Here is a 16,544-nt window from a genome sequence, read left to right on the forward strand (position 1 = left end):
TGTCCATCAATTGGAGAATGAGGGAATCATGACAAAGAATGCTATCCACCTACAAAGAACTATTGGAGTTGGAATTTGGATCAAAGCATACTATTTTTCACTTTGGTTTATTTGTACTTTTATTTTTAGGTTTTGGTTTTATATGAGTATTCTCTTACAACATGACCAATATGAAAATATATTTTGCATAATAATACATGTATAACCCAGATCAAATTGCTTACCATCTCTGGGAGTGGGGAGGAAAGGGAGAGAGAGAGAGAGAGAGAGAGAGAGAGAGAGAGAGAGAGAGAGAGAGACAATTTGGATCTTACAATTTCAGAAAACCTTTGTGGAAAGTTATTAGTACATGTAATTGTAAAAACAAAATATCTTTAAAAAATAAAAACAATAGATTCATGTCTTGAATTTGTAAAATAATACTTTTATTTTTCAAAGCACTTTCCATCAATCATCTCTTTTCTCCTTCACAACAACCTTATGTGATATTTTCATGAAAATATCAGCAGTGGAATCAAGACTAGAAAGCAGACTTCTTCTATGCAACCATCATTCACAGGACCAGATATAAAGGTTGGTAAAGCCCATGTGTTACAATTTCCTTAGAGCCAAGAAAGCTCCTTTTTCCCATCTTCCATCAACACTTTGTAAGCTGGAAAGCTCTAAAAAATTGTAGTCTTACTTTGTCAGAAATTAAACATTCCACAATTAGATATTCATTCTGTTGGTTTAAGTTATGATAATTAAAGTTATGAGGCTGATAGTAGCTTGAAGCAGCAAGTGTGAGAAGAAGCCCAGAATCTCAGAACCAGAAGGGACCTCAGAGGTCATCGTTGTTCAATCGTGTCTGACTCTTTGTGACCTCATTTGGGGTTTTCTTGGCAAAGATACTGGGGTGACTTGCCTTTTTTGCCAGCTTATTTTACAGATGAGGAAACCAAGGCAAACAAAGTTAAGGGACTTGTCCAATGTCACACAGCTATTAAATGTCTAAAGCAGAATTTAAACTCAAATCTTTTCCTGACTCTAGGACCCAACACCCTATCCACTATACCAGCTAGCTAGCTATCTTCCAGTAGTCCCTGCCTAAATCAGTTTTCTAAGTACAACATATTCAAGAAATCATCCAACCCCTTAAAGACCACCAAAATGACAAGGGTGATCCAATCCATTTTGGATTAGCTTTAATTTTTAGGAAAGTTTTCCTTATCTTAAACATAAAACTCCCTCAGTTGTTTGTTTGTTTTTTTCAGACCCTCACAATCTGGCTCCAACCTACCTTTCTAGCTTAATCTCTGCCTATATCCTTTCTCAAGGATAATGATATAGTGGACAGACAGCCAGTCTTTTAGGATCTAGTTAGAATAAACATTGGAGAGAGTACTCCATGTTGGCATTTTTCCATTGGAAAATGTTACATGGATTTTGTAAGTTCTATGGAGGCACCCATAGGGAGGGTGAGTTATGTTGTCTTCAGATAGATAGAATATACTTTAAGCCCAATGATCTTTGTCAGTTCTGCAGATCATTTTAAAAGATCCCCAACTAGAAAAAAGTATTTGCTAGTCTAATATTTATGAGTAGGACTGCTGAAAACATGGTACTATGGAGAAGATGACTCTAATGGCAGCCTCATTTTTTTCAAGATGCACAAATGCAATGTGGTGTGCTAGATCTTCCATTTTTATTCACATCTTCATTTATCTGAAGTTGGCTTTCTTTTAGGCTCTTCCAGACACAAAAATTCGATAAACTCCCGTGCTTTTCTTTGGGTCCTAGAATCAATAAACTCTTCTGCCTGGCCCTTGAGGTTCTTTACAACTTGGCTTCTCCTTATCTTTCCAGTTTTCTTATTTCTTATTCTTATTTCTTCTTATTCTTCTTCTTATTTCTTATTATTCCAGTCCACCCACTCTGTAGTCCTGCTGGTCTGTGATGGTTCCTAAATCCTTGCAGCCCTCAAGCTTTTAGTCCATGAGGATTTAAGTGGACAATTTGAGCTTTAGCTTCACAAAGGGAAATGTCCTGGAAATAACTGGCTTACCAGGCCAGCTGGGAAGCCCCATGAACCAGCCTAGTATTAAGTGGAATGTGGAGTTCAAGGACATCTCAGTCGTTCAAGTCTTTCCCTTGGCTCTTTGCTCAGCCTCCTACTCACTCCTCCTCTCCTGGCATTTGGAAACCTCTACTTACAAATGTGACTAAACAAAGAAAAACCCTTACCCAAAGATTTTAGAGTAGCAGTCAACAATAAGAGCTAGCATTTATATGATGCCTACTATGTGCCAAGTGCTTTCCAAACATGATCTCATTTTACCCTGGAAGCTAGGTTCATTTTACAAATGGGGAAACTGAAACTAGCTGAGTGAGTGACTAGGAGTCATCTTCATACTTATGATAGCTGAATTCATCAGAGAATTAATAGAAAAGGAGAAGTCTTAGGACAGTCCTGGGGTGCACCCACAGATAGCTGCTCATACTACTTGTGCACTGCCCCTTTTCTGACACTCCCACTGACATCCCTGTGCATGCCCTCATCACCTCTCACCTGGATTATTGCAGTAGCCTGCTGGCTGCTCCCCTTGCCTCAAGTCTCTCCCAATTCTTAGTCCATCCTTCACTTAACTGTCAAACTGGTCTTCCTAAAGCTCAGGCTGCCTACTTTTCAGGATCAAATGTTTGGCTTTTAAAATCCTTTGTAATCAGCCCTGCATCCCTACCTTCACAAGCCTTCTTACTTTACTGCTTGGGGATTCAGCGACACTGCTAATACCTTTCCTCTGCTAATTATCTCCCATTTTTCCTGTCTTTGTCTTGTTTGTACACAGATTTTGCAAAGTTATTTCTCCCATTCGACTGGGAACTTCTTGAGGCCTGGAATTACGGATTGTTTTGCCTTTCTTTACATCCTGAGAACACCCATTGCTTAGCACATGGAAGGTACTTAATAGATGCTTGTCATTTTGCTGATTGGATGATGATCTTGTAAAGGAATCAGGTCAGTGGAAAACTGTGACAGTGTGAAAAACCAGAGAAGAGAATATCACACATTGCCACTTTAATATCTTGCTATCACTTCCAATTCAACATGAATTTCAGGTGCCATTCAGCTCTAAAATGTTTTGATTCTGTGTCTCCAAATAAATTTATTTTCCTCTAAAACAAGTTATCTTTCTAAACTATTTCCATTCATTTCCTAAACTTATTAGCTTGGCAAATTACAGGTCCAAGTTTTCTTTCTCCATTATGATATCTTATTCTCATACCTAAGCTCACACTCTTGTTTACATTTTACTTTATTGTCTCCCAATGAGATGATAACCTTCTTAAAAAGGTTTCCATACTATTGTGCTAAAGGGAATAAATAACTGGAGGGATTCCATGTGAACTAGAAAGACCTCCAGGAATGGATGCAAAGTGAAAGGAGCAGAACCAGAACATTGTACACAGAGACTGATACACTGTGGCACAATCAATGGTAATGAACTTCTCTACTAGCAACAATACAAGGATCCAGGACAATTTGGAGGGACTTATGAGAAAGAACTCTATTCACATCCAGAGGAAGAACTGTGGGAGCAGAAACACAGAAGAAAAACAACTCCTTGATCACATGGTTTGATAGGGATATGATTGGGGATGTAGTATGTTCCCTTTAATTTGCATCAGTCCATCCCAGTCTTTTGAGGCTTTTCTGCAATTATCCATTTCTTACAGCACCATAGTATTGCATTATTTATTCTGTAATTTATTTTGTAAGGGGATGCATATCCCCTTAATTTCCAGTACTTTGACATCACAAAAAGAACTGCTATAAATATTTTTTGTGTATTTGAGATCTTTATTTACCTCTTTTGGTTCTCCTTGGGGTAGAGACCTAGCCATGGGAGAGAATTGTTTAAGTACTGCATGGAATATAAAAGATGCAAAGAAAAAAAAAACACTTTGAAAATAACTCCCACCCCGAAAATGATGTAATTTACCTTGAGCATGTTTTGGAGAAGTAGACAATGCCAAGTGTGCAGTGGGAGGGAACTACAGGAATTATATATGCTAGCATCACAGTATTTTATAGCCAGAAGAAACTCTAGAAGTCATATAGTCCAAGTCTTTGATTTTACAGCTGAGAAAACAGAAGTTGATGATGTAACTTTTTCCAAGGGCACACTCTAGTGAGTGGAACAGCCAGGACTGGACTCCTTATCTCCTAAGGTTCACTACATTTCATTGTCAGACAGTGGAAAGGGCTGAAAAACTATCTTCCTCCCCCTCCCCCCGTTTTTCTCTTCTCTGCTTTTCTCTATATATTCCTCCCTTTTCTATGAAGAATATGGCACCAGATGAATTAGCGGGACTAGAGAGAATAAAGTTTATACAAAGGACCTCGCCACAGTGGCCACTCTGTGGCACATTTGCCAGGTCATCTCAGTGCCCCTGGGCAGAGACTTGCAATCTTTTGTAGCCATTATATTCAGAGATGTATTACTTTTTCTTATTCCATGTAATCACATTTAGCACCATGATAAGATTGATGTTTCCAAGGACAGTAGAAAGACACACAAAGCTGGGCATCTGGTTCTAGGACAGTCAAGCAAGCAGAATTTTCAGAAGAGTACACAGATCATTCAACCTCAGACATTATCTAGTCTAGCCCCTTTATTTTACAGAAGAGAAAACTGCAACATCTATGTTGAAGTGACTTACTTGGAGGCCACCCTGGTAGCAAGTGGTACTATTTGCGCTTACTGAATTTGGTTCTTCCAATTGAATTCCTCAAGCATTTGTGAAATGCCTGCTTTTTCCCCCAGACACTTTGTTGAGGATACAAAGATATAAATAACAAAAATCATAACCCTCAAAGAACGTACATTCTACTTTGCTAAATCAGCCTCTTCCTGTTTATGAGGAGTTTAGGATGCTTGTTTGAAAACCTTGCTGAGAAAATATACCCTGGCTGATTTTAAGGCATAGACAAATTAAATAATTAAGGTCAAATTTTAAAAGAAAAAAAGTGCTTTGTTTAATTTTTAGGGTTGCCACTATGCTCATCTTCCCCATCCCCCAGTTATCCTAGAATCTCATATAAATAATCTTCCAAATGGATTCCATTCACTCCATAAAAACAAGGGTTCTTAAACTGCAAAGCTGCATTTAGAAAATATTTTGATAATATTTTAACACCATTGGTTTCTTTTGCACTTCTTTGTATTTTATTTTGTGGATTTGAAAACATAATTCTGAGAAGGGGTCCATTGGCTTCACTAGACTGACTGCCAAAGGAGTCCATTCAAAAATAAGAAAAACTTCAAATCCCTAGTGTAAAAGGAAAGTCATTTTATAAATTCTCTCTGGTGCTCTCATCCCTCCCTGGAGGTATAATCGGTCCCATTGCTCATGTGTTCTGTGCTTATGGAGCCTCCATTTCTAGGAAGAGCCTCCTGGCCAGATGTGTTGCCTCCTCCTTTCTCCTTTCTGAACCTAGAGCCTGATTGGATTGTCTCCATCATGTCCCACTATAGAACCCTTCCCCTATAACCACCTTTTCAGGACTCTTTTATGTGTTATCTTCCACCATTAGAAAGTAAGCTCCTTGAGGGCAAGAACTGGCTTTTTCTTTATAACTATAGCCTTGGTGCCTAGTACATAGTAATAAATGCTTTTTGACCCAGCTGGTTTGCAGAGGAAGAAGTCCATGCCACAGAGGTTTCCCCAAGGCCGGTCCATTGGCAGGTGGTGCCTCTGACTTATAGCTCCCTGCTCTGGGCTCCCCATATCGTTTGTCACTTGGCCACAGATAAATCTTTGCAACTGGAAACTGGATATTTTTCAGATGGGTAGAGATTAAATTCAGCAAAATATGCTAAGTGTCCTCTGTCTACCAAGCATTTCACTAGGTACTGGGCATATAAAGACAAAAAGCCAACAACAAAAACAACCCCCCCCATCCCATTGTTCAAGGAATTTTCATCTTCCTGGATGTCTGGGAGCCCTGTGATTTTGCACTTTATTATCAGCTGAATCCAGATGGTCCATATCATGTCCTCTGAAGTACAGTCATCACTCCATGGGAAAAAAAAATAAAAGCAAAACGATACTTGCTCATTTAGCTTTGTAAAGTGGACACTGATCTTGTCCTGTAACAAAGGTTCATAGAATCATAGATTTAGAGAAGGAGGGAAGGAAGGAAGGAAGGAAGGAAGGAAGGAAGGAAGGAAGGAAGGAAGGAAGGAAGGAAGGAAGGAAGGAAGGAAGGAAGGAAGGAAGGAAGGAAGGAAAGGAAAGGAAGGAAGGAAGGAAGGAAGGAAAGGAAGGAAGGAAGGAAGGAAGGAAGGAAGGAAGGAAGGAAGGAAGGAAGGAAGGAAGGAAGGAAGGAAGGAAGGAAGGAAGGAAAGGAAGGAAGGAAGGAGAGAGGGAAGTGGGGAGTGGGAGGGAGGGAAGGAAGGGAGGGAGGGAGGGAGGTGGGGAGGGAAAGGTAGGGAAGGAAAGAAGGGAAGAAGGAAGGGAGGGAAGGAGAAAGGGAGGGAGGGGGAGAGGGAAAGGGAGGGGGGGAAGTGGGGAGGGAAAAGGCAGGAGGGAAGGAAGGAAGGAAGGGAAGAAGGGAGGAAGGGAGGGAGGGAGGAAGAGAGGGAGGAAGGAAAGAAGGAAGGGAGGGAGGGAAGGACAATCCTGAGCATTGTCTTTACTATGAGGGAGATCTGGAGCTGTGCTCCCACATTGGCCTTCTACTTCATCTTTTGGCACATAAAAGAAAAACCCTGAATGGCCAACCCAAGAGACCATGCCCACACCCCTCTAGTTCCTTAGGTTTTCATTGAGACGTAATTATAAAGCTGCTGAAAGGAATGGAAGAGACCACAACCCAAAGGCCAAAGCTTATTCCAGAATCTACACTCAAGGAATAGGTTCCTTGTGCCCCAGGTGCCTAGGCTACCAGGTCAAAGCCTCCTATTATGGATGCATTTGTTGTCAAGGATGACTCCCCAAACAGAAAACAGAAGCTGAGGCTATTGAAGCGGGCCAGGTGCTCCCAGGAGAACTTGGGCCCATCAGTACCAAGCTGGGCCAGCTCCTTGCCTGTGGTCACCCACGGTAAACCAAAGGTCAGTGTGTAAGGTCAGCAGCTTCTTGACTCTCAAATCTGGGGGAGGGCAGCCAGGTTGGAAAGCAGTGGGAGACTTTTCCAGCACAAATGATGAGCTTGGGTGGGAACACTGATATGCAAACCTGGGGAAAGACATCTTATTTATTTTCCTTGTCTGAAAGGAAATGAGTGTTCCCACCAGGCCTCCCTCATTGCACCTGTGGGCCCTCTTTTCAGGTTTGCAGGCTGGAGCTAGAGATTGGGCACTAGGACAACCATCTCTTGCTATACAGGTTTGGCAACTTTAGACAATGGCCCACATTCACCCGGAGCATTCCAATCCCAGCCTGGTCTGAAGAATGAGCCGGACAATAAAAGAAACAGGTAGAGTAGGCGCTCTGACAGTAGGATGCTTAGAGAACAAACTGAAGCAATTTCCATAGTGGAAAAGCATCAGCAATCCCAGAAGCCGAACCCTGAACACTGTCAACAACCTCCCTCCTTTTTTCTTTTTCCCCCAAAACAGCCTTCTGGGAAGGCGGTAGGGGAGCCAGCCTCCCAAGGCATTTATTTCCATCGTACACATGCGGGATACGCCGTTTGTCATAGAAACCTATCATGTGAGCCACCACCTCTTTCCAGGCTGGCCTCGTCTTGGAACTCCTCATGAGGAAAATTAGATTGTGCGCTTATATAAAGGCTGTCACACCACTGGGTCAGGAAGAGAGAATGTTTTTTCTGGACAGATGATTTCCCCTTTTAAAGTTGTATTCTTATAATCCCTCATCCCACGGCTGGCACATACCTCTGTGGCAGGCATGCATGAGAGCTGGCAGATGGCTGAGCCTTCCCATCTCTTCTCTTGGTGAGTGCATGGAGGGAGGCAAGAGGGCACTGGGTGAGAGGAGCCTGCAAGAAAGGAGATGCCTGTTAAGAAAAACACTCCATTTCCTACTGGAACGCCTTTGTTCTTTGGTTCACCATTCCAGAGCCAGGCTGACTATACAAAGGAAGCCAGAGGGGTCAGCAGTATCTCTTCCCTATTACCATTTTCTTAAGCCTCCAGTGGCTATATTTTCCCCAACTGTTAGTACCATCAAGTAACCAAAACTCCAATTCCATTTAAACCCTGTAGCATCACTTAAAGATATAAACATCCTCTAACCCCAAAACCTTGGGGACACAATTGACTGAAGGCTAATAATAATAGTAATAACTGGCATTTATGTGGAACTTCAAAGGCCCTACAAAACCCCTGGGCACAGGGGCAAAGAGGCATAATGGAAATTCTTTAATTTGGAGTCAGAATCTGGTCTGGAATCCATCCTGGCAATGTACAGTTAGATCACAAAGTAGGTGTGATTTTCTATCAGTAAGCCTCAGTGGTTTCTGTCTCTGTCTTTGTTGCTCTCCATTCATCCATCCACCCACTCACCCATCCTCCATCTCTCTCTCTCTCTCTCTCTCTCTCTCTCTCTCTCTCTCTCTCTCTCTCTCTCTCTCTCTCTCTCTCTCTCTCTCTCTCTCTCTCTCTCTCTCTCTCTCTCTCCCCCCCTCCCTCCCTCCATCTATCCATCATCCAGCCAGCCCCCCACCCATCCATCCATCCATCCATCCATCCATCCATCCATCCATCCATCCATCATCCATCCATTTCTCTCTCTCCATCTGTCTATCCACCTACCTATCCATACATCTAACTACCCACCCACATATCCATCCATCATCCATCCATTTCTCTCTCTCCATCTATCTATCCATCCACCCACCCATCTATCCATACATACATAAATACATCCATCCATCCCTCTCCCTTTCCCTTCCTCCCTCCTTCTCTGTGTCTCTCTTCCCCTATCTACCTATCTATTATCTATCTACTTATCTGTCTGTCTACTATTTATCCCACTTTTTCTAGTGTCTCTGAGCCTTACTTCCTCATCTATAAAACAAGGAGATTGAACTAAATGGTCTCTGAAGTCCTTTCTAGTTCTAAACTTGTGATCCTATGACTCATCTGCCAGTGGTCCCTAGGCTATTGGGATTTCCCTGAGACTTTCCCAATTGATGTTCTAAGTTGTGGGGAGAATGAGACCACATCATTCTGAGGGGAGGGGAATGAGAAATCACCCTCACTCAGAAGAATGTGGGCAATAGCTATTTCCTGTTGCTTCACCAAAGGGATTGGCATATTAGCCCTTTCTATGATTTTTACTATCCTGAATAAATATTCTGTGTTTCAATGCCAATTAGAAGCCTTGGTTAATTTTCAGGAATGGAGTCTATTTCCCTAAAGGAGAGCTAAAATGTGTAAGATTATGATTTCCCAGAGAGATTTGCATGGGTGGGTAGAGGGGGAACAATCCACGATGTCTTATTAATACACTTCCAAGTAACACAGGCTATATTCTATCTCACCTCCTTACCCGCTCCAGTTTATTTTGCTCTATCCCTCTTCTACTCTTATTTCACTTGTTGGCATAATATGTTTTGGCCCTTAGGACTAAATGATCATAGCTTTAGAGTTAGGAAGGACCCTTTGGAGGTGACTTGTTAGTAGAAGTAGAGGTACTGGACCATTTTTGTGTCCTGAATACCTTTCAGTCTAGTGATGTCTATGAATCTTTTCTCAGAAATGTGTTTTAAAATAATTGAAATAAATGCTAAATGCTAGTGAAAATAAAGACTTATTTTCCCTCATCCTAGTTCCCAGACTCCTTGAATTCTATCCCTATAAACCCTTGATATAGTCCAAACCTTCCTTTTATAAAGGAACAAACTGAGGACTAAAGAGGTAAAAATTATTTGTCCCAGATCTTGCAGGTAGCAGCAGCAGCAGCAGTAGTAGAAATAGTAATAGTGGTGGTGGTGGTGGTGGTGGTGGTAGTAGTAGTAGTAGTAGTAGTAGTAGTAGTAGTAGTAGTAGTAGTAGTAGTAGTTGTTGTTGTTGTTGTTGTTATTGTGGTGGTGGTGGTAGTAGAGGCAATACTAATAACATTTATATAGTAGTTTAAGGTTTGCAAAACAGTTTATTTTATTTCATCCCCAATAACCCTTGGAGTTAGATGCTATTAGTATTATCCCCATCTTACAGATGAGGAAACTGAGACAGACAGCAACTAAGAGATTTGCCCTTCACATATTATTAGAAGAGTTGATTATATTTTCTTGAACTAGCTCTTGCATGTTAAACTAGTCTTCCTAATAAGAACTATGAAATTAAGCGCTGTGTCTTGAAGCTCTTTCTAATAACTCTCTCCTTACTGGCAGTGAACACATTTATTGGTGATGAGCCCTGAAAAAGTGTTGACTGAACTCAGTCCTGAACCAGTCCAGTGAAGTGATAGCCAGAACAGAGCCAAATGGGAACAGAGCTAATTGGACCATATTCTGTGTACATTCACTTACAAAGCAGTCAAGTTTTCCTCCTGCTTTGGAAGATGCTTTCCCTTCTGTCTGGTTGGATGGCAGTGGGCTTGGGTACCACGAGGTGTAGATTATCCTGTCTGTGCAGCTCTACCCAAGGAAAGCAAACTTTGTACTTGTTTTTAATTCAAAGAAGTAAACTGCCTAACTGACCCAACCTCCCCACCCCCATCACCTGTGGTTCTCTGAAATAGTTTAATAACTGCAGCAAGAGTAGATGTGGTGAACCTTTTTTCCCATTTCCAAGTTTTTTGGTCAAAACATCTCACTTCCTCAAACATCTCCTTGCTAAACAGAGACATAGAGTTCAATTAGTCAAAGCATCGATCTTAATTCCTTAGACTAACAATGACCTTCCCCATCCTTCATTCATTTTTAGGTGTTTTTTTTACATTTTAATTTTTTTCAGATTCCTTGTCCATACAATTTTTAATAACTGTTTTCTGATATTTTGTGATCCATGTTCTCTCTCTTTCTCCCACTCTTCTCCCCTTCCCCAAGATGGCAGGTAATATGATATAGATTGTACCCTTCACTCATTTTTTATTTCTTAACTACACTCCATTTTTAGATGAGACAACACAATTCAAAAATACTGTCCATCATGTATAAAAATAGCGCTGTCTGCTGAATCCCTACCAGCCACCCACATCTTTGGAGTTACTTCTATGCCTCTGGGGATGGGCTGTTTGAAGACCCCTGCCCTCTCTTCCAGCTACTTAGGGGGCCAAAAGCAAATAATTTTCAATGCTTTTATGGAATATAGAGTTCTTCTTTGTGTTGAAAGAACCAAGATGGATGTTGATTTTTATCATTATTAGCAGAAATACAATCAAGCCTCCTCATTTTATAGATGAGCTTGCCCGTTGCCCAGGTTACTCATCTAACTCATGACAGAGGCAGGCTTCAGCTCCATTCTCCTGACTTTATTTTAATTGATTACTTTTTCCATTTTACTACATTATATTGCCTAATATAGGGGCCCTAGCAGCATATGTTTTACCTGTGCTATTGGGCTTGAATGCTCACCTGCATTTTATTTTTATTTTTGGGTTTTGCCTTTTCTCTGATGTCTGTAGGTCCTTATGATGTCCCAGATCAATCTAACTGATAGCTTCCTGGACCATATATTCCTTCAACTCCTGCCTTGTTCCAGATAGCAGAGATATAAGTAGGAACCCAGGCACTTGGGGAAGAGTCAGAAAATGCTGGTAGAACAGAATGCAGTCCAGTCACAGCTACAGCAGTGGGAGGAGAAAGAACAACCTCCTCCTCCTCCTCTGACCAGGACTGGGGTTCCATTTCCCATTGAGAGTAGGAAACATTCCTTCTTGATACTGCCAAGTGTACTAACCTTGATATGGCTCCACTAGCTGTGCTCTTGCTAATAAGGTCTAATTATAGTGATTCAGTCCTTTGGCTCCCTTCTTTGACTGACCTGTCAAGGATGGGACTCGTTTTTCTATACATCCTGGACTCTTCTATCCTTGATAATGTGCCCTGCACTCTAGTGTCCAGAAATAAACCCATCAACCCACCCAGAAAGTTGCTGCTTCACCCAGAGAAACCTGTGGCTCTGCCCCCTGAGATACACTGCTGCCTAGACTTTGTCTGGATCCCTACTTTGGGACGTATCACTTCTAAGGATTGGTCACATTTTATTCTTTTGGCCCATGTAGGCTACTTCTTGGAAAAGTTCAGCCTCACTATCCAGTCGGGAAAAACCAAATGGATGAAAAAGTCTCATTTTCCAGACCATCATAGTCAGTTGGATGGACAACCCATATGTCTCATTCATCCAACAGCATATGTAATCATAAATAATAGGAGGACAATGAGCCAGACCAAGACTCCTTTTGGGAAATTATCATTTCTTTTCTCCCTAAAACCAAGGCCTATTTTATCATCTCAATATACTGATTGTGATGCTAAATGGTTGGAGATTACTACAGTTTATTGGTTTTTTTTTAAACCCTGACCTTCCATCTTAGAATCAATATTGTATATGGGTTCCAAGGCAGAAGAGTGGTAAGGGCTATGAAATTGGGGTCATGACTTTCCCAGGTTCACACAGCTAGGAAGTATCAGAGGCCAGATCTATCATCTCTAGCCCTCTCTCTATCCAGTGAGTTACCTGGCTGTCTCTTAACTCCCTCACATTTTTTTTTTCAATTAAAAAAAAAAACCCTTACCTTCCACTTTGGAATCAATATTGTGTATGGGTTCCAAGGCAGAAGAGTGGTAAGGGTAGGCAAAGTGACTTGCCCACGGGTCACACAGTTAGGAAGTATCTGAATCTAGATTTGAACCCAGGACCTCCCATCTCTAGGCCTGACTCTCAATCCACTGAACTACCCAGCTGCCCTCTACTACAATTTTTAAAGCATTGAAGTTGCCAGGCATCTAAAGGACTGTGAAAGATGTGCTTGTGGACGCGAGTAGGCTGTGACTTATTGCCAATCAGGAATTAAGCAAAAATTCCATAAAAGATAAAATTATCAGAGAAAGAGATTTGTCAAAAAAAGAAAATGGCGGGCTAGTCTGTAGAGAGAAGGAAGAATAACCAGAGGGAGAGCCCGCTATTTTACTAGTGTCCATGTAAAATGAGCCGGCGAGGGAAATGGCAAACCACGTCGGTATCTTTGCCAAGAAAGCCCCAAATGGGGTCACAAAGAATCCGACACAATTGAAATGAACAACAAAAAACAAGGCTCAGGAGAAGAGAGGCTCCTCTTATGAAGGAATTTGTGGAGGGCTTGAACAAGGGTCATCCTGGTTGGGCTGGCATAGAAGGGTTGTGTATGATCTGAGACAATACATACACTTCAGGTCACATAGATACTAAACCATCAAAGGAAGTATCTTCTGCTGACATTCACTTGGAATGTTTCATTTCTGGGTCGCGGCGAGATGGGGATTTGGCCCTAATCTCCTTCCCTAGAAGGCTGTGATGGGCAAGAAGAACTCATCAGGAAGGGCCCCACATCAAATTTGAAATCATAGATCATAGGATTTAGACCTGGAAGGGATGTGGGAGACCTTGTCATCTTCATTGAACAAGGATGAAATGAGATAGCCTATGTGCTTAAAAAACCATAAGGGATATAGACTCTAAACGATCACCCTAGTGCAGGTATCAATAATATGGAAATAGGTCTTGATCAATGACATAAAACCTAGTAGAACTGCGCATCAGTTACAGGTGGGGTGGGGGGAGGAGAGGGAAAGAACATGAATCATGCAACCATGGAAAAATAATATTAATTAATTAATTAAATAAAAGTTTTAATTTAAAAAATAAAGTGGCCATTAAAAATTAAAAAAATTAATTAAAAAATCATTATCTTCTGTCTGAACTCAATACTGTGTATTGGTTCCATGGCCAGGCATTTGGGGTTGTGATTTGCCCAGGGTCCCTGAACCTCGCATCTCTAAACATGGCTCTCAGTCTACTGAGCCAAGCAGCTGCTTCTATGCTTGACAGTGCTTTGCAAACTTTAAATGCTGCATCCAGGCAAAACGCCGTGGTCCAGCCTTGTCTTATTAACTTGAATGAAAACAACTCATTCATTCCTTTTAACTTCATTTTGTAAAGTACAAAAATCAAATCAGAAATTCAGGATGTCGTGGAAACCTGGATTTCTGGTTTGATTTTTGCACTTCAAAAAGGAAGAGAAAAAATGAAGCTTGCTGGCTCCAAGTTTGAATGTCAGATAACAGATTTCCAGTGAACGATGGCACCAGTGCGTGTCTCAATTATTACAGATGCAGGCATTTTGACTATTAGGACCAAAGGCTCTCAAATGTCTGTACAGAAAGAATACAGAGCCCAGCAGCCTTGTTGGGGTCCTTTTTGCCTCTGGTTTTCCCTCGAATAGTAACCAGAATGGTCCAACATGGGCTCCTCTCATCAGGTCACAGGAATAAGAAAGGCGATCTTGACATAGACACTTTATCAGCTTAGATGAGGGCTGGGACTGAATAGTGGAGATGCCCAGGCTGAGTTACACAGGCAGGGCTACCCAGAGCACCGGTCCTGGATTTCCAACTGCCTTGGGTCATCTGTTAAATGATGGTATTAGATAAAATCTGCAATTCAAAAATTATTTGATCTCAGGACTTTAAAGCCTTAAAAATGATGGAGGAGCCCCAAAAGCTATAGTTTGTCTATTGTACTCAAATTTTATTGCATGTGAAATTAAAATGGATCACTTAAAATATTAATTTTAATTTATTTTAAAATAATTCTAATAAACATGTCAGTATAATAAACATGAACAAGGGTCATCCTGGTTCAGCTGGCATAGATGGCCTGTGTATGATCTGTGTCTTTGAAGAGGCACAGATTTAAAATGAAATGAAAAAATAAAATTTAAAATGAAAATATTTAAATAAAAATGAATTTTAATGAAAATGAAATTTAAAAAGAAAAATGTTTAATTGAAATTGAAATGAAAAATGAAAAAAATGAGTTTGAATTGAAATTTAAAAGAAAAATTTTAGATAAAAAATAGTGATATTTTTCAAAAACAAAAAAAAAATGTAATGAGAAAAGTGGCATTGTTTTAGAGATAGTTTCCAATTTCTTTCATGATTAGTTTTATAGAAACCTGGATTCTTTTATCTTCTACTGAGTTTAATCTTTTATGTTATATTGTTCTGATGAAGGATATGAAGGAAATCTGGCCTCACCCATATATGTAGTAAACATATAACATCTTAATATTATTATAGACAGATAACATCTTAATAGACATAGATAAATAATATCTTGATATTATGATAAAAGTGGTTTTGATCTCAAGGACTTCCCCTTCTCAAAAAAAAACAAACATTAGAGATTCCTTGCAGGTTTCTGGATTATGCTTTGAGAACTGTTGGATTAGATCATTTCTAAGTAGTTCTAATGGTCTTTGAAACTTGAATCTTTACCTGGATAATCTTCTGGTCCTTGAAATTTGACACGTCCCAAATTGAATTAGCCTTTCATATAATTTTTTATATATTTTACATGTATAAAATATAATTATAGCCTATTATATAATATTCCATGCCCAGACTCCTCTAGTTTTCCAAAAATATAAAAATAAGGATAGGAAATAATAGAATTTCTTTTAAAAGTAGATTTTTATTGATATCTTTTATTTTTAAATTGCTTACGTTTCCCCCTAGATTCCTTCTCTTCCTGTTTCCAGAGAATCATCTCTTATAATGGACTCCCCCCCAAAAAAAAGAAAAAAGAAAGAAAAACAGGAAGAAGAGGAAACATTCAGCAAAATTGATCAATGCTTTGAAAAAAATTCAATCTTTCACATCCATGAAACTTCCACCTCTACAAAAGAGGCGGGAGTTGTCTTCACACATTTCTTCTATGGGCCAAATTTATTCTACTTTTCAAAAATTCATTTTTGATCATTTTGTTGATTTTTCTTTTCATCTACATTGTTGTAATCATTTTGTATTGTTTTCCTGTCTTTGCTGAGTTCATTTTGCATAAGTTCTTGTAAATCTTTCCAAGCGTTTCCATATTCATTATGTTTGTTGTTTTTTCCAGCTCTTACAATACAGTAATTACAAGACAGCAATATTTCATTACATATCTATGCCACAGTTTGTTTAGGCATTTTCAATTGATGGGCATTTACTTTGTTTCCAGTTTTTTGTTCCAACAAAAAGTGCTGCTATAAATATTGTGGTTTTATGGAGACTTAAAAAATTGTTTTTGGCATATACTTCGTGGGTTATGTGCTCAGCAGTAGAATCTTGGAGTCAAATGGAATAGATCGTTTTGCCACCTTCTTACAAATTGTGCTACAGAATTAGCCATGCCGTCATGTGGTTGAGAAGTACAATCAATTAATTTGAGCTGGAAGAAGTATCCAGTCTGACTTGCCCGAGTTCACATGGAGATGTGCCACTAGAACTCAAAAGCCACGTTTGGACAGATAGAATTTGGAGTCATCTAGAGAGGTTGGCCTTGTAGGAATTAATGAATTTGTTAGGGGAGAGACCATAGAGAGAGAAAATGTGGCCAAGGAAT

Source organism: Monodelphis domestica, chromosome 8 (genome assembly GCF_027887165.1).
Source record: "Monodelphis domestica isolate mMonDom1 chromosome 8, mMonDom1.pri, whole genome shotgun sequence".
In the NCBI taxonomy this organism is placed as follows: domain Eukaryota; kingdom Metazoa; phylum Chordata; class Mammalia; order Didelphimorphia; family Didelphidae; genus Monodelphis; species Monodelphis domestica.